This window comes from Felis catus, chromosome B1 (genome assembly GCF_018350175.1).
Source record: "Felis catus isolate Fca126 chromosome B1, F.catus_Fca126_mat1.0, whole genome shotgun sequence".
Taxonomy (NCBI): Eukaryota; Metazoa; Chordata; class Mammalia; order Carnivora; family Felidae; genus Felis; species Felis catus.
In genome coordinates, this window is record NC_058371.1 from 108,250,229 (window position 1) to 108,275,546 (window position 25,318).

Sequence of the window (25,318 nt, forward strand, 5' to 3'; positions counted from 1 at the left end):
ATTAAAAATAGAACCACCATATGATCCAGCAATTCCACTGCCGAGTATTTATCAACATATATATATATATATATATACACATATATACACATATATATGTGTGTGTGTATATATATATATGCACACCCAAGTTCAGCGCAGCATGGTTTACAATAATAAAGATATGGAGGCAACCAAAGTGTCTTTATGTGAATGAATGGCTCAAGAAGATGTGATACGCATAGATCACATGTGCATGCGCACACGCACACCACTCAGTGTAATGCTATTCGGCCATAAAGAAGAACAAAATCTTGCTGTTTACAACATGGATGGCCCTTGAGGATGTTATGCTAAGTGACATAAGTCAGAGAAAAGACAAATGCTATATGACCTCACTTATATGTGGAATTAAAAACCAATAAAACCAAGTTTATAGGTACACAGAACAGATGGGTGGTTGGCAGACATGGAGGATGAGGGAGGGTAGGGGACAAAATGGGTGAAGGAGGCAAAAAAGTACAAAGTTCTATTTATAAAATTAAAAAGTCATGGGTATGTTATGTACAGCATGGTGACTACAGTAAATAATCCTGTACTGCATATGTGGAAGTTGCTGAGAGACATTAAAAGTCCTCATCACAAGAAAAAGCAATTTTTTGTAGCCACGTAATGTGACAAATATTAATTTGACTTACTGTGGTGATCATTTCACAAATATACAAACGTTGTAAAATTGAAACTAATATGTATCAATTATACTTAAATAATTAATAATTATCACTATTATCAGTTAAATTTTTATATACATTGCAAAATACTAGCTGCCAGTTCTCCTAAGAAAGGGCCAAATTGAACCAAATCTCTGTCTTGCTTCTCTGTTCCTTGAGTGTCCTACCTCTGCAGGACTCATTTTTTAGTCTGGAGACATGATGCAAAAAAAAAAAAAAAAAAAAAGTTTTAAGTAGTTTCTATACTCAACATGGGGCTTGAATTTACAATCCCAGTATCAAGAGTAGTATGACTGAGTCAGTCAGGCACCCCCATAATGCAGAATTTTATCAATTTCACCTTTCAATTCATTAATTAAATGTTTTTATTTTATCCAAGTCCTTTTTCTTTTTCTCTCATTATTCTGAGCTGAGCACTTACTATAATAATATAATATCTTCTCAACTCTTTATATGGCAATTTGTTTTACTTAATCTTCTACTTTGTGCACTGGCTTCCTTTTAACAATTTTCTAATTTGTTGGTTTTGGCCACTCGCTTTTCACGTTAGTGGCTTTTCTTAAACATCTGATAGTCCTTTACTGTCCTATTACATTTAATATTGAGACACTTGAGGTTGACAGGAAGCTCTCCATATAGAATTGGTTGACTGGACGCCTTTACACTGGGAAGATCTGCAAGGAGTCTGTCTTCAGTGGCATCCTATTTCCTGCTGCAGGACACATACCAGATCGCAGTGTTTATGCCCTGAGAGGGTGGGAAATGGCTACTTGGTTTCTACTTTTTACTAAATCCTGTTTATGGCCTCAGGCCTGGTCATGCCCTTTTCTATGCTGGTAGTTCCCAAGTATTGTGTTTCTCCAGAAGGCAAACCTTTAGAGCCAGACCTTACACCCAATTTAAAGTAGAGAGTCTAGGGGCGCCTGGGTGGCGCAGTCGGTTGAGCGTCCAACTTCAGGCAGGTCATGATCTCGCGGTTCGGGAGTTCGGGCCCCGTGTCGGGCTCTAGGCTGGAGCCTGTTTCCGATTCTGTGTCTCCCTCTCTCTCTGCCCCTCCCCCGTTCATGCTCTCTCTCTGTCCCAAAAATGAATAAACGTTGAAAAAAAAATTAAAAAAAAAATAAATAAGAGAGTGTAGTTCTGGTATCTACCTGACTTTAGCAAGGTTTTCAATTAATTTTTAGTTTCCCTTTTGCAGTTTAAGGGAATAGCTGGTAGCAGTTTACTGGAGAATCCCTCAAGAGTCCCGTCAACACTGAGAGAGGCCCACATGAAGGCCCTCCTGGGAGTGAAGTGTCTGTAAGGTCAATGACTTATTTACGGTCTTGTGGTCTCTTCAGAGTGGAAAGGCAATTCAGATAGAGGTACAATAGACTGTGAGTACTCAGGCAAAGGAGGGCAGAAGGCAGTAGTAACAGTCACATCAGTCTAAATAGTCTTTTTTTTTTTTAAGGTATCTCTTGGGTCTTTAACTTTTCATTACTCTTTTGCTATGAATCTTTCAATGAAATTATTATTCTGTAATCCTGAAGTCTTTTGGAAACTTATGCATGCAAATCAAATTAGGTTTCTCATTGCATCTGTCTGATTTGGGTATTCTCACTTTTAAGTGCACTCCTCAGATGAAAAACCTTATCTAATTGGAATGCTTCCTGTAAAGGCCATTGCAATTCTGGGACCATGGTTCTTAGCAAAGGAAGCAGGTGTGCCAGAATGTGGTGTGCTCAGTTCTTTGAAACTTGAGGATCCCATTTCTTTGGCTAAGCCTTGGGTCTCTTGGCACATACCTAAGATGGATGTGCCACTGGGTTGGGGATTTTATAGTATTTTACAGTGTACCTATCAGCACAGAAATTTTCTCGAGGTTAGCTAGTGACCAAGTATCAACCTAACCCATTCCATGACCAACTTATCCTAGCACAGGAGTTTACAGTTAGGTGGCAAGTGCTCTAATAACTTTTAAATGCTTGACACCTGGCCCCCAATTTTGTGGCTTTGGCTTCTGACATTTGCATTACCAACAGACCTGTTATGCCTTTCAAGAGATGACTTCTTTACAGTGAGCTTTTAATACTCTAATTTATGCCTACTTAGATTTTGATATGCTGTTGATTAAAACAGTCTGGATTTCCTACCTTATATCCCCCCAAAGACCCCCCACAGCAGTTCATACTGTGCACTTACTCTGTGGCTTTGAAGTTACCTAAAGGCTGTCACTTTCCTTTCCAAAATTCAGGAGTACCAATTCTCCCTAATAAAACCAGACTTCTTGTTTCTGAGATCCGTCAGATCCTCCCTGAGGAGCTTACCTTATTGATGAGATCGGCCACAAACCCCAAATATTGTGGCCTACTAAGTCTCACCATGAAAATCTGAGTTCTCTCACACTCCAATTTTTTATCCAGAAGGATTAGGGTAAACAAACTTCAAGCTTTCAGAACGCAAAATAAGCGGAGCTAGAACCGAGAAAAGCTTACCGCAGAACCCTGGAGAGCAACGGAAACAGCCTGTGGGTCCCTTCACCTGCGTCTAGGAGCAGTACTGAGACTTCAGCAGCCTGCATCCGACCTCACCACGAAACTCTCAAGTGGAAACGAAATAACTTTGTAATGAGTTTGATGTCCTTCATCCAAGGGAAAACAACCCGTGAGCTGGGAGCCTCGCGGTGCCTCGCGAGATGAAGGCCAGGGTTTGCCACCTCCCGAGGGATTTTGGGTAAGCGCGTTTCCTAGAGCGTGAGGAGAGGCGGCACAGAGAGCGGGCGTGATTGGCTGAGAAGCCCGCTTTTCTAAGCCAAGGTAAACTCAACTGCAGCCGAGCTGGAGGATTGTCGTTGGTGTGTGTTAGGTTTCTTTGGCGGTGAGGGTGAGGCTTTTCCCTAAATGTCGGCCGTCTCAGGTTTGCATCGGTGACGTGGGCCTGGCCACAGGAGCCGCCTGCATTTTGTCAATACGGAGGACCTCAATCGGTTGTAAGGAAGTGACAAACTTTTATACAAAATACAAACTTTTATAGCAAGTCCTGTTTTCAGCTCCCCATCTTACCTCTGCTTCTTCAATGACTAAAGTTTCCAAGAGCTGTGGAAACAGTTATTTTTCATGTCAGCCATGCCCCCTGGAGGCATTGTGTTGTAAATTGGCGAAGTGAGGAGCCAGGCTTCTCCACTGCAGTGATTTGCTCTCTTGTTCTTTTTGACCTCATGGGGTTTTATATATTTAGAATTCCTACATTAGTGAGTTTTCATGAGGAGATAAATGTGACCTGTCAATCCTTTTTGTCTAAACAGAAGCTTCAGTGTCAAGTTATTAGAAAGGATATCATTCTTTTTTTTTTTAATGTTTATTTATTTTTGAGAGACAGAGACACAGCACGAGCGGGGTAAGGGCAGAAACAGCAGGAGACAGAATCCTAAGCAGGCTCCAGGCTCTGAGCTCATCTGCACAGAGCACCATGCCGGGCTTGAACCCACACCTGAGCCAAAGCCCAACTGAGCCTCCCAGGTGCCCCATAAGGATGTAGTTCTTAAGAAAAGCATTGGTTTTGCGATATTTGAATGTACATGATTGATACAATTGGTATAAATGTATCAAAAATACTTCTATGCATTTTATCTCATATAATCATGGATTTATCTAATGTATTTATCAATGGCCTATATATAGGCCAAGCAAATGCAAATTTTATCTTGCCTGAGGCTCTAGAATTAAATCCATATTTTATAAAAATCTAGCACAACAATTTGGATAATAACTGTATCATAAGGTTTGAAGCAACTCATAGTATATTTTTTATTATTTTACCTTATTACCATTATGAGCTATTCATTCTTATTTAATGCTTCCTTCTTTAAGTGAAATGAAGAAAAAAAATTGCAACTGATTGATGCTCAGTTTAGCTGATTTCTAATTGAAAATTTAAATTTATGCATTATAACTAACAATTTAATTTAAAAATGAATTTCAGCTACATATTTATGATAGGGAAATATTTTCTAAGTATATATTTTTAAAGATCACTGTTGTCTTTTTTTTTATTTTTTTCCTAAGTGACTGAAGCCATATTTTTCCTGAGAGCAAATAAGCTTAGACCTCAAAGGATTTTCTTCGGAAGTTAAATAATCCACTTAGGAAGTGAAAACCCACAATGCTCTAATGGAATTTAAACATAGCAAAACCTCTTCTTCCCCCATTCTATCATTAACTGGCATGAGGGATTTTTGATGAAGTTTAAAAGACTTCTTCAATAAATTCCCACAAGCAAGCCAAAGTAAGGACAAAGTGGTAATTTGAATTTTTGAGTTTTAGTTTCTTGTTTGATTTTATATAATAGTTCTGTCTTACTTTTAGCCAGTTTATTGTTTTCTGTAATTTGGCCTTTGAAATAAAACCAATATTGTTGTTTGTTCTAATATTAAAAGTCAGCAAGAAGGGAAACAGGAAAGGCAGAGTATGAAAATTTTAAAACAATATTCCTGGAATTCACTGAAAAATAATCTTTTCTCATTAATATATGCAGGAGTGCCTTCCCAACCATAAGAAATAGGTTTCTGAAATTATTTGGTGGGAATACTTTCAGTTGTGAGTCTTAAGACTCTTTTAGGAGTATTTTCGTAAAATAGACCCAAGTGCCTAAAATAAAATGACAAAGACATAAGTACAAGATCAATGATGTGTTACATTTTCTTAAAATATGAATATCAGAGTCAACTATTTAATGTTTAATTTCCTATGTTTACTTGCTGTAAACTTTACGAGATAGTCTCACCATAGAGCAGTAATAAAATGCTAGAAGTTTTCTTTTTTTAAAAAATATGCATAGTGAAACTTTATTTCAGTCTTATTCTGTTTTCTGAAATTACAGCTCAAAATCCTAGACTTAGCTCTTCTGGTCTCAGAGCTATAAAGCCTTTTAAAGTAGAAAAAAAAATGAAATTTCAATAAGGTACTAATAAACAAAAAATATATTAATAAAGATAACTAAATAACATTCAAACACAGTTCTAGGAGAAATAAATAGTTTGAACTATATACCATGCCATAATATTTTCTATTGCTTCTTACACATAGAACTCCTTACTTCCTAAGACTCTTCCTAAGACTTCATTCCTAAGACTAGTTTGAAGATTTGGCTTTTCTTTTTTCTTCCTTTCTTTCTTTTTTTTTTTTTTTTTTTTTTTTTTTTTGTTTTTTTGTTGCTGTTGTTTACTTTTTTTGAGAGAGAGAGAGAGAGAGAGAGAGAGAGCGAGCATGAGTGGAGGAAGGGTAGAGAGAGAGGGAGACACAGAATCTGAAGTAGACTCCAGACTCTGAGCTGTAAGCACAGAACCCACCACAGGGCTTGAACTCACCAACCATGAGATCATGACCTGAGCTGAAGTCAGTTGCTTACCCAAATGAGCCACCCAGGCACCCAGAAGATTTGGCTTTTCTACCCAGCTTCTTTTAATTCTCCTGGGATTTAATACTCCTGCTCTACTTTCTACTTTAGCTTCTTAAGTCTTTCAACAAGGTCTAAGGTATGCTGTGGTAATAGCAATCCTAAATTTTCATTGGCTTAACTCAATATTTATTTTTGCTCACACATCACTGAGGATGTAAGAAAACATCTCAGAGCATCTGCCCTTATAATTACTCAGAATTCCAGGCTGCTCTTGAAATTATGGCACCTTCACATCAGCATATGTTTTCACAAACAATGAAGCAAGGAGGAGTTGAACTGAAAAATCTATTACTGACTTCCAACATAAGATGCCTCACTCTCTTCACATTAGATTGGCCAAAACAAGTCACATGATCAGTATTTAATTCAAGGGGATAGGGAAATGCAATTTTCTCCAATGCCCAGAAATACAGAAGGACCATATTTTGTTGAATAGTGGTAACATCTATCAAGATTCTTTTTTTAACTGCTATTAAATAATTTGCAAATTAATATAAATTAGAATTATAATATTGAGGTTGTCTTAAAAGTACAACAAAATAGATATGTAGAGTTTTGCATCAAGGAAGAACTATAGTAACTATAACTTTATCCATACTTCTGCCCTCATGTATTTATAAGTTCTAAAGTAGTTTAGTAGACCCATACCCCTTTCTATAAATAAGAAACTTGAAAGAATAACTTTTTAACTTCCATCAAGGAAAAATATTTTTAAGGGGTGCCTGGTTCACTCAGTTGGTTAAGTGTCCCACTCTTGATTTCAGCTCTGGTCATAATCTCACAATTTATATGTTCGAGCCACTCATCAGGCTCCATGCTCACAGCACAGAGCCTGCTTGGACTTCTCTCTCCTTATGTCTCTGCCCCTCCTCAGCTTGCTCATTCTCTCTTTCTCTCTCTCTCTCTTTCAAAAATAAATAAACTTTAAAAAAGAAAAAAAGTTTTAGTTTCCTCACAGAAACTAAAGAAAATAAAATTGTATCAAATTATCTCCTTTGGTCTCATGATATCCATGTATTTTACACTGACGACTACATTATATTTTTCCTTGTGAAAAGAATTATACCGGAAATATTCCTGCATTTTTTTTCTTTCAGCTAATTTCCTTTTTTTTTTTTCTGAAATTTTTTAGAGACTTGGAAAAAAACCTAGTGTGCTATTCCAGCTTGTAGTCATAATGGCTTCATTTTAACTATGCTTTAATTTTATCAAATTTGAGAGGATTAGGAGTTCCCTATACTGACAAACTTTTAAATAATTGACTGACTTACCCTCTTGCATCATGAAGGTTTCATTCTTTTTTTGTTTTGTTTTTTTAATGTTTATTTTTGAGAGACACAGAGACAGAATGCAAGTGGGTTGGGGTAGAGAGAGAGGGAGGCACAGAATCCGAGCTGTCAGCACAGAGCCTGACACGGGGCTCGAACCCAGGAACCATGAGATCACGACCTGAGCTGAAGTCAGATGCTTAACTGACTGAGCCACCCAGGCACCCCAAAGTTTCATTCTTAAATAGATCATTCATATCAGCCAAAAATATGCTCTATATACCAGCATTATAATGTCCTCTGGTTGTTTCTCTAAGACTAGTGTCTAAATTCCCTCTTCATAGCCAAACTTCAAAAGTTGTTTATAGTCACCACTTCCTTACCTTTCATTCACTCGTTTTTAATGATATTTGCTATTGTTTTCTATTTTTATAAATAAAGAAAATGGAAGAAAGTAGTAGCTTTTGATATTCCCCTTATCCCAAACCAGCTATTATTATTTTGTTGTTATTGGTACTACTATCACATTTTGATTTAAGAATCTATTGTTTCCAAAATCCACTGTTCTGTTCTTGTTCTATCTCAAATCAGGTTGCAATATTTGCATGGGTCTATTTCAGTGCCCTGGGTCTAGATCTAAGCTCTTTCCTCAGTACCCTTTGTATATGTTTTTGTCACACTAAATCCTCCTTGTGTTAGTTACTGCATCTTTTAGCTACCTTTTAATATCTAGAAGGCCCAGTCTTTAAACATTGTTCCTTTTCTAGAATGCCTTTTAATATTCTTGGTAGTTGACTCTTTCATACAAACATTTGACTCATATTGCTAAATAAAATGTAAAGTTGAGTGAAACAAACCACATTGAGAATTTTATTACAATTACAGTCTATCAGTTTAAGTTTATATCATAACAGTGTTGAATCTCTCAATCCTTGAAATAGTTGTATTCTACCATTTTTTTCAGATTTGCCTTAATGATTTACAGTAAAATTTCATACTTTGCTTTCTATAAATTTTATACATTGAAAAAGATTTATTCCGGGGCCCTTGACTGGGTGGCTCAGTCAGTTGAGAGTCTGACTTGGGCTCAGGTCATGATCTCACAGTTCTAAAGTCTGAACCCCGCATCCCTCTAAGTGCAGAGCCTGCTTGGGATTCTCTCTCTGCCCCTCATACTTTCTCTCTCTTTCTCTCTCTCTCTGTCTCAAAACAAACTTAAAAAAAAATTTATTCCTGGGACGCCTGGGTGGCTCAGTCAGTTAAGCATTTGACTTCAGCTCAGATCATGATCTCATAGCTGGTGAGTTGAGCCCTGTGTAGGGGCTCTGTGCTGACAGCTCAGACCCTGGAGCCTGCTTTGAATTCTGTGTCTCCCTCTCGCTCTCTGCCCATCCCCCCCCCCTCAAATATAAACATTAGAAAAAATTTTTTAAATTTATTCCTTAAAAAAGATTTATTTCTATTTTTTGTTGCCCTTGTAAATGATCACTTTTTATTTTATTTTACTAAGAAATGTGTTATTTGCTGCTGGATTTTAGAAATGAACTGATTTTTGTATTTTATTTTATTTTATTTTATTTTATTTTATTTTATTTTATTTTATTTTATTTTATTTATTTTTAAGTAATCTCTACACCCAATGTGGGGCTCAAACTGACAACCTCAAGATCAAGAGTCACATGCTCTTACGACTGAGCCAGGCAGGTGCCCCATTTTTTTTATTTTGTATTTTGTATTTTTGTATCCTAAACTCTGTCATTAACTCTATTGGTTTAGCAGTAGATTTGGGGGAGGTTTTCTCTGTGGAGAATTACATCTTATGTAAATAATAAAAACTCCTTTTTATTCCTATATCTACTTTGTTTTTCCCCTGTCTGCACCGACAAGGACCTCATTATTATGTTTTATTAGGTATAATGATGGCAGGCATCCTTGCATTGTTCCTGATGTTAGAAAGAATGCTTTCAGTTTTTCTTCAATCAAGTGTGATATTTGTTAGTTATTTTTGTACATGTACTTACTAAGTTAAAGAAAAGACTTTCTGTTTCTTTTGCTAAAAATTTAATACAGAATGAATGTTGAATTTGATTGCCTATTTTCCTTTATTTATCAATGTAATAAGATCCTTACCTTTTCATTTGTAATATGTTAAAATATAGTAGTCACTCGAAGAATTTTGAATTGTATTATTTTCATTGGACTGCATGCCAAGTAAAGACCAGCTTCTGATTGTGAATGCAGAGGCTATTTTTTTCTCTACCCACTATCAAGGTCAAGATTTAAGTTTTTCAATCTGTCTTTTTCTGTGTGGTGGGGGTTTAATTTTCATTAAGCTGTTAAGATTCTGTTTTATGTGGAGTCTCCAATCCAGGTCTGCACCAAAGGCAGACTAGAGGCATGCCCTCCATGTCTTATGCATTCCTGAAAGTAGAAGCTCAAGGTACCAGAGTTTGCAGGAACTCTACTGAAAACTAGCTTTGGTGCTCTTGAAATAAATTTTTAGTCCCAAGATGGAGCCACTCCTGCACAGGTGCAATGTCAGCAAACCAAAACTTAGACAAACTTCATGCCCTTGTAAATGTTCAGCTTGAACACAAACACAATATACCTAGCCAGTCCCCAAACTCTAAGCCACTTTTAGGCATTTGTACCCCAAACAAGGCTGACTATGTGGACCCAGTCAATCAGATATTTTCTACTTGTGTCTTCCTTTTTCTTTATTCTTCATCTAATAAAAGCTTCCTGCCCTCTGACCCATTTTGCAGTTCTCCAAAGAGAGACTGTCTATTTCATAAAGTGTTAAATAAAGTTTGTTTGTATCACCTAAATTGTTTTCTTTAATATTTTTTTTAACAGTTTTTGGTGACAAGAAATGGGATCCAAAGCTGACTGCAAACACCCTTGGACCAAGGACATGCACAGGCAAGATGCCCAATGATCCCTTTGAATTTACTGTTCCTCCTCTTATCTAAGAGCCTTGGGTAAGTCATCCGCGGATTTGAGCTATCTATAAATGGATTCATATAATATATTCCATTTTATGTCTGGTTCTTTCATTCGATATCAAAAATTTGATATTCAGCCTTGGTGTTCTGTATGGCAGCAATTTGTGTATTCTCATTACTAAGATATATTTGCTTTTACAGATAGGACAAAATATGTTTATTCATTCTTCTGTCAATAGTCTTTGGGCTGTTTCTAGTTACTAGCTTTTATGCATAATGCTTTTATGAAAACTCATATACGTGTTCTGTTGAATACAGTAAAACCTTGGATTGCGAGTAACTTGTTCTGCGAGTGTTCCACAAGACAAGCCAACATTTCTAATAAATTTTAACTTGATAAATGAGTGATGTATTTCAATATGAGTAGTACATGATGCCAAATGTTTCATGATCACAACTGAGCCAATGGCTCTTCTTTCCCTCTCTCACTGTTGGATTGTGGGTGATTGTCTCCCAGGCTCAGATGCTCAGGCTGCAGTGTTTGGCAGAAATCAGTGATTTTTCAGAACTTTGGGAGGTGTTCACACCTGGCACCAGTGTATCTTTTGTCACTTCAAGGCACCTATGGACGGTCCTTTGCTTTTCCATACAAGAATAAGTTTAGGAATGCTTTGCTTCATTCTGGGTCAGGTTGCCTGCAGATACAGACCCTTTCCTCTGCTGTCTTATTGCCAGTTACATTAAATACAGTATATGACAAGAGTTTATTAATACTGTACTATAGTCAACATCCGTACAAGCATATACAATGGCTCCCATGCAGAAAAAGGTTGAAAAGAAAGGCTGTAAGAAGGAGATGATTATGGTGGAAGTTAAGAAGGAAATACATCAAAAAAGTACAAACATGGTATGGGAATGGCTGAAATTGCAAGATTTTATAAGACATGTACATCTGCATCTTGTCTGCAGAGGAGGAGGGGAAAAAGGCAGGAGAATCCCTCACTTCAAATGAGATTATGGAGATGTGTAAAATGTGGGAAACAGTGCAAAATTTTGTAGAAAAGCACCACACGAATAAGGTTTGTATCAGTGCAAGTGATGAATCTGTTGAAAAACAATGCAATGTCACATTTCTGCAAAATCCTCAAAAGGAGGCAAAAACAAGTGTCATTGGATAGGTTCCTTGTTAAAGCTGCAAGAAAAGAAAAGGATTCCATTGAGCCAATAGACACCAGTGATTCTATCAGTGATGGTGAAATTCATCCTACACAATAACCCTTCCTCACACCAGCCATGAAGGTTTTCAAAGGTAAATGCAGGTTGATTTATTTATTTTTCTTTGTATTTTGTATTTTTTTATTATTTTGTATTATATCACAGCATTGTAATCATTTTTATATACATATTTTGGGTTGTAGAATTAATCATCTGAGTTTCCATTATTTCTTATGGGGAAATTCACTTTGATATACAAGTGCTTTGGATTACAAGTACGTTTCCGGAACGAATTATGGTGATAAACCAAGGTTTTACTGTATGTGTATACTTATCTGCTAGATATACATCAAGGAAAGATATTGCCATGTCACAAAATAGGCATATATTCTGCATCAGTAGACATCACCAAACAACCTTCCTAGTTGGTTTTACTATTTATACCCCCACCAGCAAGCAGTATATGCAAAGTCCAATAACTTCAAGTCGTCACTGAAGCTGGGTATTATCTCTTTTGGATTTAATATTTAGAGGCTGGGTAATGATTGCAGTAGATTTTAATTTGCATTTCTCTATGGCTAATGAGGGAGAGAACCTTTCATACATTGTTTGGCCATTTGGATATCCTCTTTTGTAATGTCCATTCAAATTATTTTCCAAGTATTGTATACAGTTTTCTATTTTGTCCATTTATATGATTTCTTATATATAGTCTATGTAAGCCTCTAACAAATGTACACATTGCAAATATATTCTCCTACTCTGTGTGCCATCTATTCATTTTCTTGATGATAAACAGAAGATCTTAATGTAGCTCTGTTTATCATTTTTTTTCTCTAGAGTTTGTTACCAAGTTAAAATGTCTGCCTACTCCAAGATCATAAAGATACTCTCCTATGATTTCTTCTGGAAAATTTTTTTTTCCTTTGACATTTACATTTATTTTCCATCTGGAATTGTTTAATATAATGTAAAGTATAGAAGGTAAGACTGATTTTTTTTTTCTTAGATGTGTATCCAGTTGACCCATGGCCATTACTGAAAAAAATCAGTCTTTCCTAATTTTACTACAGGATGAACATTGTATCAGGTCACTATATATTTTTGAGTTTGTTTCTATTTGTTCTATTCTTTTCCATTGGTCCATTTTTCTATACCTATACCAAAACACACTGTTTTCATTACTGTAGGTATGCATGTCTTGATTTTGATAGCATAAGTCCACAAGCTTTGTTATCGTCTTCTAGATTGTCTTTCCTAGTTACTTTTTGATGTTTTTTTTTTAATTTAGATACAATTTGCATGTGCTTAAATGTTAAAGTCTTATTTTCCGTTTGATGAGTTTTAACAATTGTACATATCCATTTCAGAATCACCCAAAACAAGATATAGAATATTGCAGTTATGCTCCTTGCATTATTTTGATGCAGATTCCAGGTTTCATAGTGAAAATTATTTTACTATATATCTATAAAAGAAAAGCGTTCTTAAAAACTAAACCATAATACCATTTTCAATCCTAAATGTGTTAACTATGATTCCTTAATAATATCTAATTGCAAAAACTTGATTTTGAATTAAAAACATACTTTCTTCCCTTAGAGGTCATGTTCTAGAGAGTTACAGCAAATACATGCAACTTTTTTCAAGATCGGTTCCACTGTGGTTGCAATGAAGATTTTTAAAATGTCTGTCCTGCCTTAATCACAGATAGGAGAGACAAAATATATAAAAACATTGACAACCGTAAATTGCTACATATATATATACGTATATGTATATGTATATTATACATATATATATACATATATATATATATGTATATATATATATATAAAATTGTCTCCACTAACCTTTTCATTTTATATAAGCCAAACAAAAATGAAGGAGGTTAAATCTGCAACTTTTGAGTTCCTCCTCCCTTTCTTTCTTGATGAAGCCACGTCTCTCTCCTTGGGCAGAGGCATCTTTTTTGGTGATGGAGGACTCCTCTTCCATTCTGGCAGACCTCTCGTGAGAATATCTATCACTCCTCTTTCTTTGACAGCTTTCTGATCATTGCTAAAATCAAGCTCACCTTATTTACCACACATCATTTTCCCATTCTGGCATCTCTATATATTTTTTGTGATATCAACATTTGCTTCTTTTACCCAGATATAAAACTCTGACGGTATGAGTGAGGGACAAGGCCATGGGGCTCTTTTCTCTATAATTTATGATGTTCGGGTTTTGCAGCATTTCTTAAGTCTGTAGGTTGATGTCTTTTGTCAATCTTGGAGTTTTCTTGGCCATCATTAAATATTGTTCTGCTTTGTTCTCTTCCTCCTGTCCTACTGGTACTCAAATTAGAAGTATATTAGGTCTTTTTTTCCTTTCTCCTCATATGTCTCCCATCTCTTTTTCCTATTTTCTATCCTTTCACTATTCACACAGTTTAATTGGGATATTTCCTATTGGCCTTCACTTAAAGTCACTATACCTTTCTTTTGCTGCATCCAATTTGTTATTAGACTCATCTGTTTATTTCCTAAATTGTAATTGAATGTGTAATTAGTAAAAATTATGTTGATTCTTTTATGTTTAGAGATTCTACTTCTCTAATGAAATTCTTCCTTATATTATTTATTTTCTTAAACTTAAATCATAGTTACTTTAAAGTGCATCCTTAGTAAATAAAATGTCTAAGTCTTCCTGGGTCACATTTTCTTGTCATTTATTTTTCTTGGTATGCTGAGTATTTTTTTTTAATGATTGTGGGACATTTTGCATTAATAATTCTAAAGACTGAGTAATTTGTATTTTACTCTGAAGAGGATTCATCTTCCTTCTATTGAATAGCTTGCATGGGGATGAATACCTTAATCCAATCAAGAGCTGATCTACTCATGGTGTGTTTTTACTAAAGCCCCTTTCCTTGCTATGTCCTCCCATTTTATTTTTAATCTCTTCAACATTTTAGGGGTGTCAACAATTATTCCCTTTAGCTTCTTTGCTTCTTTCTCTCTGTAGTTTAAGAATTCAATAAATTCCCTAAAGAAAAATCACTGGATTTTTCCTCATTTCCCTATGCCTCAATTTTTCTGAGATCTTGGGCTCTCAAGTTTTGGCTGCCATTGTATTTCTAACCTCTACTTTTTATCCCCAGACTTAATAAAATTGCTGAAAACTCTGCTAGTTTCCATTTTCCTAGTAGCAGCTCTGTCTCTCACTTCATAGCCTTTTTGCCTTCTCCAAGAATTGGCAAAAGCACTGTGCTTACAGCAGCTTATAGAATATCAGTCTGTCTTTCCTTGCTTCCCTCAAATCGTTGCTAGCAATTCTAGAAACAGATTTTTCTTTTGCATTTTAGCTGGCCTTATTTTGTTGCAAGCTGCTCCCTCATATCCAGAAGCAAAAATTTCATTTAAGCCCTTTTAAGATTGTTACTTTTGATTTTTTGTGGACTGATCAGTGGCATGGAGGTAGAAAATTTAAATTTTTAAATGGAAGTGAGGATGTTAGCTACTCTGTTGTCAATAAAATGAATTGAATTGCAGGGGAAAAAAAATATGGCTACTTATAGTTATTTTTACCCTACTTATTTCTGGGCCATGTTCTAGATAATTGAGATTGATATATAAATAAGACACACATTGGGGTGCCTGGGTAGCTCAGTCAGTTGAGTATCCCATTCTTGATTTGGGCTCAGATTAGGATCGCAGGGTCATGGGACCGAGCCTCTTGTTGGGCTCCATGCTGAGTGTGGAGCCTGCTTAAGATTCTCTTTCACTTGCCCTCTGCCCCTCTTCCCTGCTTGCATGCTCTCTCCCTCTAAAATAAAATGAAATAAAAACTTTTTTAAAAAGACCCATATTAAGTCAACTTGTAAAATTAGTGAATAGGGATAATATAATAATACATATATAATATATAATAATATATATACAATAATCTGATTCTACATAAATACTTTATAATTATCTTTTTTGTTTTCATTTGACTATATTAATATATTTTCAACTTCATGTCAAAACTATTTAAAATAACTACATATATTTTGATAACATCAAAATTCAATACTACTTCTTATACTTGTTTTTCTTTAAATTTCTAAATATTTTCTGCCTTCTCTAAGTCCTGTCTTGATCATAGCCTCACTTTGTAACATTCTCAATGTCCCAGGATATGGCATAGATATGTAGGTAATTTATTCTAATTTTCTCTTCTTTTCATTGACCAACTGTTGAAACACAGTGTCCTGTTCTAGGTCAAGCTCAAATTTTACTTCTTTTTAGGACCTTTACTGTCCTTATATAAGCAATATAAAAGGCATCAGGCTCATATACACTCATTGAATTTGGGAGGGGTTACATTTTTGGACATGATCTTTTTAACTAGATCAGTTCTTTAAGGGGCCCTCATAGCATGATCCTCAGAGGAAAAAGTTTACAGCATAGTATGGGTATTTGGGGAACAACAAACTTACAACTGCTTTCATCATATTTTCTTTCAACTACCTTTTATTCAGTTCTTTGGCCATAGTGTCAAGTTGCTCTAAATTTCCTGATATCTTTCATATTATGAAAGTCCATCTACTAACCCTAATTTGTATGATAATCTGTGCTATTTATTTTCTCAATCACTTTCTAATAGGTCTTTCAACATCTATATGACTTCCACTTTAATATCCTGTGTGATACACCTTTTATTTCTTTTCAACAGGTTAAATGCATCACTCACTTTCCTCTTGTCAGGCATATGAGTCAAAACTTAATCAAAACAAAAAAGAAATGGCAGGGGTACCTGGGTGACTCAGTTGGTTAAGCATCCGACTCTTGATCTCAGCTGGGGTCACGATCTCACGGTTCTGACTTTGAGCCCCACTTTGGGCTCTGCACTGACTGTGGAGCCTGCTTGGGATTCTGTCTCTCCCTCTCTCTCTGCCCCTCCCCTGTCACTCTCACTCATGCTCTCTCAAAAAATAAACTAAAAAAACAAAAGCAAACAAACAGGCAAAAAAATAAATGGCAGATAAACAGATTATAGTGGTGTAAACCATATTTTATAATAATCATAATTAAGGATAACAACTTAGAACAAATATTGACTGAGAGATAAAAACAGAATAACAGTCAAATAAAATCACATATTGTACTATAATAAATTGTTCTATTTTAGTATATGTGAAATTATCATAAGCATTTCAGAAACAAGTAGCACTATAATAAACCAGCAGAGTGACATAAATGACACATCTATGTACAGTGCTTGGCATATCCATCAATAGATGCTCAACAAACTTCAGGATGTTATTTCATTCTCCCTTAGGTAGAATTAAATGCTTTCTCAATTTATGTTCATAGCATTTAAATATATTCTATTATGACACTAGCCTGGAAGATCTATGAATTCAGGAGTCACAACTAACTTGTTCTCCCCTACATCCAAAGTGCTGTTTAGTATCTGTCATGGCATATTTTTTTAAAAACAGTTATTTAGTTTTGAGAGAGAGAAAGACAGAGAGACAGAGTGTAAGCAGGGGAGGGGCAGAGAGAGAGGGAGACATAGAATCTGAAGCAGGTTTCAGGCTCTGAGCTGTCAGGACAGAGCCCAATGCAGGGCTTGAACTCAAGGACTGCAAGATAATGACCTGAATAGAAGTCAGATGCTCAGCCAGCTGAGCCACCCAGGCACCCCAGCATATGTGTTAAGTATTTTTCTAAATAAATGAATCAGCATTCAGCATTTCTTCACTTAATTAGGAATTCCCCAAGCCTAGAAAGGGCTTGATAACAATGAATATCCAACTAATATTTATTAAATTCATTATTTCAGATAACATTTATTTAGTCTTTATTGTCTGCCATGAACTGTACTAAACAAAATGAGAATTACTGAGAAAATTGAAAATATATTCACCACCCTCATGTCTGCCTGTTCTCTTCCTGCCTAATTCCATCATCTAATATTTTTCTGTGTCAAGAAAAATAATTATTGAGAAGAGTAGTTTAAGAAGACTATGAGATAATATTAATGCTCCTTGAAAATAATTTATGTTTAAAACTTTTATTCATCTCTAATGCTAGACGTAATCCTCTTTTTTTTTTTTTTTTTCAGATTACTCTTCCATTAACAAAACACAAGTTCAGAGGATATAAGTATTTAGAGAGTGCTTGAGAAGATTGAGTAGGCAAGGTCCCAATTTGCATTATATAGTTTTTTTACTCCTAGGTTATTCCCTTTGTATACAAATAGTTACAGACTCTGCTTGAAAGAAGACATTTTCAGTAATTCAGGGATGTGTGTTTGTCACTCATCTTGGGTGGGGATGTCTGGAAGAAGTAAGAAATGAAGGAAGAATCATAGTAAAAATGGCAAGAAAAATATGTTGAAAATTCAGTTAGGATTTTAGGAGATATGAAATTTAAATGCAATAATTTCCTGATTATTTTAAGTTAAACCTCTCATCTCTCACTCAAATTCTTTCTTTCTCTTGTCTAAAATGTTTTTATTTGAGTACAGTTGACACACAGTGTTACATTTTAGATGTATAACAGTGATTCCACAAGTCTGTATGTTATTATGCTACACTCACCACAAGTGTAACTACTATCTGTAACCATACAATGCTATTACAATACCATTGACTATATCCCCTATATTGTACCTTCTTTCCCTGTGACTAATTCCACAACTGGAAACCTGTATGTCCCACTACCCTCTACCCATTTTGCCCATCAACCCACTCTCCTCTCTGGCGACCTTCAGTTCTCTGTATATATGAGTCTGTTTCTGCTTTTTGTTTGTTTATTTACTTGTTTGTTTGGTAGATTCCGCATATGAAAGAAATCATATTGTATTGGTCTTTCTCTGTCTGACTTATTTCACGAAGCATAAATACCCTCTAGATCCATCCATGTTTTTGCAAGTGGCAAGATCTAACCTTTTTTTATGTCTGAGTAATATTCATTCCAGTGCGTGTGTGTGCGTGTGTGGGGGGGGGTGCATGTGTACGCGTGCGTGTGTGTGCATGTGTGTGCTATCTTCTTTATCCTTTCACCTTTTGGTGGGCACTTAGGTTGTTTCTATATCTTGACTATTCTAAATAATGCTGTAATAAACATTGTGGTGTGTATATCTTTTTGAATTAGTGTTTTAGTTTTTTTTGTTTGTTTTTTGTTTTTGTTTTTTTTTTTGTTTTTGTTTTTTTTTAGGGTAAGTGCCTAATAGTGGAATTACTGGATCATGTGCTATTTCTATTAATTTTTTGAGGAACCCCTATACTATTTTCTGTAGTGGCTGCACCAACTTATATTCTCACCAACAATGCATGAGGGTTCCTTTTCCTTCCCATATTCTCCAGCACTTGTGCTTTCTTGTCTTTTTAATTCTAGCCATTCTGATAGGTATAAGACATATCATCGATTTGGTATAGGTTTTGATTTGCATTTCTTTGATGAGTAGTGATGTTGAGTATCTTTTCATATGTCTGATTACCATCTGTATGTTTTCTCCATCAAAATACTTTTATGTCTTTAAGCATAAGATCTGTGTCTCCGTATTAAAAACATGAATGTATGGTTGTTACCTAGAGACAAACAGTAACTATGCTGAAGAACATCTTTTAAGCTTACATATACAAAATATATAATATGTATTGTTTTTATTTAAAATAAAATACCGACAATGTAGATTCTTTTGAATTACATTTATATAATATGTTCACGTCAACACATAAACTTTTACCACATTTTTGATTAACAATATATGATTCTCATATATTTGTTCATATTCAAGACTTTTCCTTTAACTAGAGGAGTATTATAAACAGGTCTACATTAGAAAATAACTTGCAGTTTTGTGAAGGAGGTATTACATAAGTAGAAACTCAGAAACTGGAAATGAGGTAAGATTAGAAAGGTATTTCACAGGCAAATCTGATAAAGTTAGTGACAGACTAGATGCTAGGGATGGGGGAGACTGAGGAGGAAACAACGGGGTTTTTAACAATGTGGGAGCCAAGTAGAGCATAGCAATGAGTTTAACCAGAATAGGAGCCACAGATATGGACAAATCAGAAGGCATGACATGCCTCCAACCGTCACAGAGTTGAAAGAACCTGAACAAAGTAATCCAAAACACCAAAGGGAATGAAAGTATGTTTTTCACAATCATATATAAAACTCAAGACTGTCTACTTTTTATATTGCTCTTTGAAAACACATAGTAAAATCCGTAATATCGTAGAATGCCATTAATTAATTTATATTTATTGAATTTCTATTTTCCCATTTAGTATCCCTTCCCAGTGCCACTCTGATTAGAACAAACAGTCAACAGTACCAGAGGAATTAGAAGCCCTGTTCTTCAGGGGCATGTGGAGTCCCTTATTTTGTCAAATTCAACAGATCCTCTTGACTGTTCCTTGACATGTGTGATTAATTGCCAGGAGTCACTTTATTCTCAGCATCTCCCTCACCCGTGTTGCTCAGGCTCTGCTCTCCAGCTGCCACATCGCATCTCTCAGAAGAATTGAAATATGCCTTTATATTTAAATTTAGTCCTTGTGATCAGGCAGAACTTGTCACATACCTGCCATCCTCACCTAATAATAGGCAAGCGTGAGTGAGTACTAGGACTCCTAGTGTATATTTAATACACTATCCATTGCGTGAAAATACTGATGTGTCTCCTGGAGCCTGCATTGATGCATACATTTGTTTTCTGTTATGCCCACTCTCTGCCATCTGACAGTTCATTAAACCCAGTATTTGGTTAGGTAATGTTTGCTATTCTTTCTTGTATATTTACTTCAAATTGGAAAAATCAAATTTAAAAACACCATCCAACTTTCAAGATTCTTATACATAAAACTTACATAAAACAAAGAATAGTCAGATAATAGAAAGGCAGTGAGGGTAAAATCAATAGTTAACTAATTTTAAATGGTACTTTGGAGCATCTTATTTTTTGTATTTTGGAAAAAAAAAAAAACTTATATTTTAAATTAGCCACCCTGTCTTGGGACAATTTCAAGAAGCATGAAAAATGAAGTGTTACTAAGATTCAGTCAATGCTTTAAAATTTTCTATTAATGATAGATAATAGACATAATAATACAGATAATAATACAGGATGCTATCAATGCTTTGTATTTGGCACAGATACCTTTATTTAATTCCAAATTAGAAACAATATTCCTAATTTTCAAGATGCTCATTAGGTTTCCAAATTAGAAAATGGTATTTCTCCATTTTGTAAGTTTGTATGTACATGTGTACGGTTGTATGTATGTATGTATTTACCCTGAGAGAGAGAAAGAGCATGCAAGCATGTGTAGGGGTGGGGTTGTAGTGGGAAGGGGAAAAGAGAAGAGGAGAGAATCCCAAGCAGGCTGTATGCTGACAGCACAGAACAGGGCTTAATACCAAAAACTGTGAGATCATTAACTAAGCTGAAATCATGAGTCGAATGCTCAACTGACTGAGCCACCCCAGTGCCTTGGTATTCTTCATTTTTAAACATGGAAATGGCACTTGATATCAAGCCTAATCATTTCACTGTTTTTTTTTTAAATATTGAGTTCAAGAAAAGGCTAAATATAGAAGAGGCATCTTAGCCTCCATGTTATACATAATTATTTCCTTTTAGTAACCTTTTGAAATTAAATTTTGTATATTCATTCCCTTGTGTACATTTCCTGCTATATATCTAGAAGAAAGCCATGGTGTCAGTGATGAATAGAACCAGTGACCTATCCTTCTCTACAAGAACAAGATATTCTGTCTTGAGAGAACCTACTCTGAATTCTGTGTTTCAGTTCCCTCTCGTAGCTCCTATTTCTCTGCTCAGCCAGCATGTTTTCATAGTAGCAGATTCAGATTCTTCTCAGGAAAGAAGACCAAAAGATCAGTGTCGAATTAGCCACATTAAATGCTCTGATCAGACTCAAATATAATGTTCAAGAGTATATTTGAATTTATCAAATATTTTTTTAATCCATAGTGCTTCTTTTAGTTCAGATAGAAAGCTCAGATCACTTCTTTTTTTACATTAATGAGAATAAAGTACCCTCTGCCATGCAAGGTTATTCAGGTGCCTTTTCCAAATTTCAGGTATATTTTCTCTCATGTATTCATTTATTTATTCACTCATTTCTTAGTTAATTCAATCATTAGTGATTTTTCCACAAGCATTGATCCTTAAGTGTGAATACAAAAATAGTCTATAGAAATGATATACATTGACATAAAAACCAGTTATTGATAATTCAATGTATATTTTAATAGTCTAATCTTAAAAGCTAGTTGAAATTTTAACAAATAATGAATATTTCTAAAATCCTTCCTTGAAAGAAACTTGATTCTTTGGCTCAACATTTTTTTCCAGTAAAACAGTTAAGAAATTTCGTGTTAGATGTTTGATCTTTTAGATCTTCCATCCATAGCAACTGAAAGATAACACTTTGTAATTCAAAGTTATTTATGGAAATATTTCACTGAACCAGTGAGGCTCTTATGGTATAGTCACAAAATAAAGTTATTTTCTTCTCTTCCTATTCATTAAAACCTATTCTGTGAGAATAGACTTTCCTGCCTTAGATGAAATATTTGACAGCTTCTTTAACTCTTTGGTTGTACTGTTTTCATTCAAATGAGAAGAATCTCACCTGAATAATTAAGAAGGCCAGTTCAGCATAATAATTAAAAACTTAGTGTTGAATTCAGTTCTTAATCTTATTCCTTTCAACAGAGGGAGACTTCCAGTAGGGAAACTTGCAGAAGGAAAGGGCTGAATGCATGGCTTCCTTTCTATTTCCTGCATAGGTTACTGCTCTGCTCCCATCCTCACTAGGCTGTAGTAGGCTACTCTACAATTAAAGAGAGTGGGAGATTAGTGAGAAAAGAGGTAAAGGGCAGGAATTTTGCTACTTGACAGATATTAATGTTATTAGGCATTGAATTTCTCTGTGATTTTAAGGTCTTTAAAGCTAACTCTTTCTTGAAGCACATTCACAATGCATTTTCACCTGTCTAGACATTTGTAATATCCCCGAAAGTTCTTGATTTTGTGATGTTTGGTTCACTCAGTCTTTCTCCGTTGGAATCCCCTTCTTAACCTTCCTCCTTTCACTTTTGGGCAAAATTTCTTTAAGTTAGGTTTAGTGACTCTCACCTACTGTAAGCTAAATGCTTGTGAATCCTTTGTTCTGGTAAATTCTGGAATTCAGTTTATTCCTTTTAATTTTTTAATTAGAACAACTAACAATCTATACTCTTTCTGGGTGTGGATCTGACACCAATTTCTATGCCTCATCCCTCTAGGGGGTTGTAACAAGTCAATGCTTTTTTTTTTTTTTTTTTTTTTAATCTTAGTGCAGTCTGAAGTTCTACCATTAACAGAGACATTGTTTTCACATATCATGTTTCATCAAATTTAAGACTGCACTGATTTAAGATGTGCAGTTAATTTATATTCTGCCATTAAGAGACAACATCAGTTGAAATACATGCCCTGATTCTAAAGATGTTAGAATGTGAACAGTGGCACATGTTAGAATTGCTGAAAAATGGTCTTGGCTTTCAGAAGTGGGGGAAAATCACTGCTGACAATAGATTAAACTGCCCTCATCGCTGTTGTGGGAAAGCTGTTTTTGCTATTGCTACAGTGGTCTGTGGGTGGAATCCTACAGACTTTGACAAGTTTGACATAGGGATACTAAGAGCAGTAGCAAACAGTGGAAAAGGGTTAGAAGCAGGAACAGCTGTGTCCCCTAGACTAAGAAATAAAAGGTCTCTAGACAGGTGCTAATAGCTCACAGTTCTTAAGTCAGCCTCTTGCGTAAAGTTATTGAACCTATTCTCCTTTCCCCTCAAATCTAATGGCTTGGCTCATTCCCTAGCTTCCTCCTTGTCTTCTCTGCAACTTTTAAAAGTCACTGTTCTTCAGAAGCCAGGCAGAAGTTATGGAAACACCAGAAAATTTCCTCTGCCTGCCTTGGTAAGAAACCTGGTTCCCCATCCTGAAAAGGGACAGTTAACAGGACTTCTTAGGGCAATGCATCTGATACTTGTCTACCAAAGTACTCATATTTGGAGGGTAAATGCAGGCCTGTGGCTCAATTTCTTTTTTTTTAATTTTTTTTAATGTTTATTTAATTTTGAGAGAGAAAGAGAGACAGAGCATGAGCAGGGGAGGTGCAGAGAGAGGGAGATACAGAATCCGAAGCATGCTCCAGACTCTGAGCTGTCTGCACAGAGCCCATCACGAGGCTCAGACCCACGAACTATGAGATCATGACCCGAGCCAGAGTCCTACCCAGGTGCTCCCGTGGCTCAATTTCTAAATTTTGAAGTATATTTATGGAAATTTTGAATCTATATGCTTGTTTTGAAATTTACTAAATTTTTGGACGTTGATAATTCTGGAAGAAGTGCCACGTTATTCTGGGTCGATGTCTTCTTTCTTTTTAATTTTTTTTAATGTTTATTTTTGAGAGAGAGAGACAGAATGTGAATGGGGGAGGAGCAGAGAGAGAGGAAGACAGATCTGAAGTAGGCTCCAGACTCTGAGCTGTCAGCATAGAGCCTGACACAGGGCTCAAACTCACAAACCTCGAGATCATGACCTGAGCTGAAGCCAGAAGAGCCAACCAGGCACCCCGGGTTGATGTCTTCTTAAAGCTCCTCTGTTTTGCATTAGAAGAAATTATGTCAATCTCAAACATGTTTCAGTTGCTCCAATTTTTTTTTTTTTTGAACCTAGAGGATGTATCACCTCTTTCATAAGTCCTTCTTAGATATTCCACCACCTAATTTTGGGATATAGTAGCAGTGGGCACTTACTAGGGAGAAAGAGGGAAAGATTCTCATCTGAATATGAAATAGCTATTTAATTTCAATAGCTTTGTTACCTTTCTAGCTAACATTCCTTGTGTAGTGGTGCATATGGAGGCATTCATAATTTTTTTACATGTTAAAAATACTAGCATGCTTATTAAAAAGTAACATTTTACTTATTTTTATTCAAGCTTCATTTCTGAAAACAGGAGTTCTTACAAATAGTATCTCTATATTGATTGGCCTTTGAGTTCTACCTTACCATTTCCATATTTTCATGCTGACAATTACAAAATCCTAAAACCTAGAAACACCTTCACAAATAACTATTCATAGAGTATTAATAGATTTGCATTACATAAATGCAACCTAAATTAGTTAATAAAGCTAAACTAAAAAAAATGTTTTTTAAATCGTTCAGAATTTGGCTCAACAGGACCCTATAGGAATTGGCTGCCCAGTGTTGAACTAATTGAAAATAAGAACACATAGCAAATGTAAATAATAACTCCTATAGATTATGATAATTTATGTACAAACTAAAATATATAAAGTACAAATGTGTTCCAGGAGCATATTAGAAGGAATTTGCAAGGTTTTTAAAGAAAATGTTTCATTTACATTATTTCTTTCTTGATTCCTCTATCTGGGACAGCTCTCCCATCTCCAAGACACATATGTCTACACTTTGACATCCCCTCCTATCTGAATGGAATCTTTTTTTTTATTTTTTAAAATTTTTTTTAACGTTTATTTATTTTTGAGACAGAGAGAGACAGAGCATGAATGGGGGAAGGTCAGAGAGAGGGAGACACAGAATCTGAAACAGGCTTCAGGCTCTGAGCTGTCAGCAAAGAGCCCGACGCGAGGCTCGAACTCACAGACCGCGAGATCATGACGTGAGCCGAAGTCAGCCGCTT

General features: G+C 35.5%; 1 protein-coding gene and 1 long non-coding RNA gene across 11 annotated transcripts in view; one reads left to right on the top strand and one right to left on the bottom strand.

The window, feature by feature from the left end:
- The window catches only part of LOC123384970, a 476,510-nt gene extending 473,185 nt beyond the window's left edge, over window positions 1-3,325 (bottom strand). For all 4 annotated transcript variants that reach the window (XR_006596843.1, XR_006596840.1, XR_006596841.1 and 1 more), the window contains exon 1: window positions 3,188-3,325. This is a non-coding gene — a long non-coding RNA (uncharacterized LOC123384970). The remainder of the gene's footprint in view (window positions 1-3,187) is intronic.
- A 55-nt stretch (window positions 3,326-3,380) lies between these two features.
- Window positions 3,381-25,318, top strand: part of NDST4 (N-deacetylase and N-sulfotransferase 4) — a 379,088-nt gene continuing 357,150 nt past the window's right edge. For 5 of the 7 annotated variants that reach the window (XM_045055929.1, XM_045055935.1, XM_045055933.1 and 2 more), the window contains exons 1-2: window positions 3,515-3,681; window positions 10,274-10,398. The gene's annotated coding sequence lies outside the window, so the exon portion shown is untranslated. The other 2 variants (XM_045055930.1, XM_045055934.1) reach the window with 2 other exon arrangements.